Raw genomic sequence first — 3811 nt, forward strand, 5'->3', positions numbered from 1 at the left:
GCTAGGAGCTGGTGGCCTATGTTTATAATCCTAGTGACTCAAGGAGCTGAGATCTAAGTATCAAGGTTCTAAGCAGGCCCAGACAAAAAAGCCCATGACATTTTTTTTCTCAGCAGCAGAAAATGTATTGCCCAAAGCAGTTGGAGGAATTTCAGGCCATGGTTTTCCCCCATATAAATTAAGTTCTCTTCAAACTTGCCCTCTGCCCACAGCTGAAGTGAGGGATTAAAGGCTGCAACCTAAGTTCTGTCACAGTTACTATATCCTCATTCTTGATTAATAATCTCACAAATCACTAAGTGTGTGATTGGTCTTTAAGTGTTATACAGGGGAGAAAAAAATAAAAGCAACCCAAGATCAAAATAGGACAAGTTCAGAAATACCCTTCCAACAGACAGGGAGATACCAAAAGTCTTTACTGCTTGGGGGATCATTTTTCTTCCACCTACAATGACCAGAATTGAATAGAATCGTCTAATAACTATTGAGGGAGCCTAGGAGGGTTGAATGTGCTTTAGGGTGGGGATATAAAGTCCTCTGGTAGTTTACAAGCCCTCTTAGACTTGTCAGGTAGGATTGAAGATCTCCAGGTTGTCCAGAAACAGAGGCCAGGCTTCAGGTGAACTGGGGAGTAGTAAAAAGATGGTTAGGCACTTTGCAAGGCATTCTACCACTTTTAAAAAATGGGATGGCTGATTGTCAGGAGTTGAAGAGGTAATCTGCAAGCAGGGATAAGAAGTACCCTCATTTTTGCCACATGTGGGGAATTTAAGCTAGTGTGACTCCCCCCTACACACACACACAGGACTTTTGGTTGTATTCATTTGTTTTAAAATTATCCTGTCCCTAGGAAGTTAATCCTTTTTTAAAAAAAAAAATTCTTTTATCATCAAACCAAATAGGACTTGGCTCTAGAAACACTGCTTTGAACTACAACTTCTGGCAACTGATCGCCCCAAATCTTGAAAATCAGCCTCAAGGCCAGTCTCTTCAAAACTCAGCCCATTCCCTGGAAGTCACAGTAAAACCAGAAACAAGGGCAAAATTTCTGTCCCCACCCAAAGAAGAGAAAAAGAAGGGCAGCTCCTAACCCCTGCCCACCCAACACTGCTCTATGTGTAGCACTTGTTAGCGGGTCATTCTTGTTACAAGGTCTCCAAAACTGTTCCCATTTGCATTTTCAAGTCACACTAACTCCTCTGTAAGGCTCTCTGCTTAATGAATTACATTAATTATCTTTGTCATTCAAAAGCAAGTTTGTGGAGCCTATTCTGCCCAGTCATTTAACCCTAAGATGCTGAAAGGGTAGGAAGAGAGCAGAGTTCGATCATATCAAGGATTCTGGTCATTAGGGTCACATTGATCATGACCTTCAATTCCGCTCCCTGTTTGGATGTTTCAAAGACCTCCACAGCTTATTCCAGAGGAAACCTGTGGGTGACTAAGGGCTTCACATTTATAGTCTTGGATGCAAGCACTGCAATTGCCTTTGGCCACATGTTGCAATACCGAAATACACCCTTGATATCCACCTCCTGGGCGCCTGCAGGCACTAAGGGTACAGACACCATCTCAAGGCCCATTCCCACGGGCACCAGGGTCCCACCAGAGATAGTGGCATAGATGCTCGTCTGGATGAAGGACTCTGCCCCCGTGCACTCGATGGTGACTTCTGGCTTAGACCCTAGAAGATCTTCAGCTTTACTGGTGACTTCCTTAGCGCTCTCCTTGGTGATCTGGAGAATGAAATCAGCTCCGATATCCATGGCTTTACTCAGTCGAGAGGCATTCAGATCAGTTACTATGACTTGAGCTGCTCCCATTGCCTTGGCTACAATCAAAGCAGCCAGTCCAATTGGCCCAGCTCCACACACCAGGATCTTCTTCCCCAAGGATATACTCCACTCCACCTCGATGGCAGGCACAGACCCCCACAGAGAGGGGCTCAATCCGGGCCCCTTCCTCAAAGGCGACATTGTCAGGGAGCTTGTAGCAGAAGTCAGCATTGTGTTTGTAGAATCGGGACAGATTTTCATTATCCGGGGGAGGGCACAAAAGAAAATGGATGGGGTCAGATTGTACCGCCCGATCGTGCAGAAATAATCGTTTTCTCGGGGAGTCCCTGGCTCAAAGGCAACTCGATCACCAGGTTTGAGGTGCTTCACTGATGATCCTACTTTCACAACTGTTCCTGCAGCTTCATGCCCCAGCACCATTGGCTGCCATGCCCGGTTTGCCCATGACACTTTTATCTCTAATTAATGACCAGAAAAGTCAAAAGTGGAGCTGTTACTCAAGTGATAGAGTGCAAGATTTGACCAAAAATGCTCAGGGATAATGCCTGTAGCCTGAGTTCAAGCTCCTGGAAGAGCACACACACACACACACACACACACACACACACACACACACACGAGAATTTTCAAGTGTAGACAACTTGAATAAATTATAAAAACATATAAACACCAAAGAGAAAGAAGCCAGAAAATCATCCACTTGATACATATTTGGTGAAGCAGCTGTGACTGAGGGATGTGTACTAAATTAGGGGGAAGGTTTATTTTTATTAAGTAGAAAATTCATTGACAGAATGATTGAAAGATAAGAATGTTGGTACAGTACCAACACTAAAAAACTAAGAACTGCTGGGCACAGTGGCTTATTCCTGTAATCCTAGCTACTCAGGAGGCTGATCTGAGCCAGCCAGGACACAACAGGACCTGAGACTTTTATCTCCAATTAACCTCTAGAAAATGGAAAGTGGGGCTTGGCTCAGGATAGGGTGGTAGCCTTGAGTTGAAGAGCTCAGGTCCAACGTTGTCTAGGCCAAGTTCAAGCCCAATGACCCACACAAAACAAACAAACAAATAAACAAAAAACCCTAAGGACTCAAATGTTTTAATAAAGCTAAAAATTTAGAAGATGATATATCACACAGAAAAACACAAGGTAAAAGATGTAACTTGGCACAAAATGGTAAACACCTCTTATAAACTTAGAGGTGAAACTCATAAATGTAGAGGTAAAGAAATTAGGAAAATTGGCCCAACATTACAAAGGAAAGTCCATTTATTTCATAACCAAATGTGTTGATTTTTGGAAAAACATAAGGCTATCTTAACTTTTAAAACTTTTTGTTTTCTGCTTTAAAACCCTGAAAAAGAACATTAAAGCAGAACTGAGGAAATGGAAAAACCTCCCATGCTCCTGGATTAGAAGAATCAACATCGTGAAAATGACAATCTTGCCAAGGGCTACCTACAAATTCAACACAATACCCATCAATATCCCAATGTCATTCTTTAAAGAAATAGAAGAGGCAATCCAAAATTTCATATGGAATAATACAAGACCCCATATAGCAAAAACACTTCTTAGCAGAATGAACAGTGCAGGAGAAATTTCAATACCAAACTTTACACTCTATTACAGAGCTATAGTGACCAAACAGCTTGATACTGGCACAAGAACAGGCCTGAAGACCAATGGAACAGAACTGAAGACCCAGATATTAACCCACAGACCTATGGCCACCTAATCTTTGACAAGGGAGCCAAAAAAATAGAATGGAAGAAAGACAGCCTCTTCAACAAGTGCTTCTGGCAGAACTGATTAAGCACCTGCAGAAAAACTAAAGTTGGATCCTTCTTTGTCACCCTGCACCAGGATCAAAGACCTCGAGGTAAAAGCTGATACACTGAAAATTTTACAAGAAGGAATAGGAGATACACTAGGCCTCCTTCGCACAGGTCGAAACTTTCTCAATAAGGACCAAGAATCACAACAAATCAGAGAAAGGCTGGATAAGTGG

The 3811-nt window shown here is 42.6% G+C and overlaps 1 pseudogene; it reads right to left on the bottom strand.

Moving 5' to 3' along the window:
* Nucleotides 1–1270: 1270 nt before the first annotated feature.
* LOC150055463 (sorbitol dehydrogenase pseudogene) lies at nucleotides 1271–2216 on the bottom strand (annotated as a pseudogene).
* Nucleotides 2217–3811: the final 1595 nt, after the last annotated feature.

Source organism: Megascapheus bottae, chromosome 13 (assembly GCF_031878675.1).
Source record: "Megascapheus bottae isolate mThoBot1 chromosome 13, mThoBot2.hap1, whole genome shotgun sequence".
NCBI classification, from domain to species: domain Eukaryota; kingdom Metazoa; phylum Chordata; class Mammalia; order Rodentia; family Geomyidae; genus Megascapheus; species Megascapheus bottae.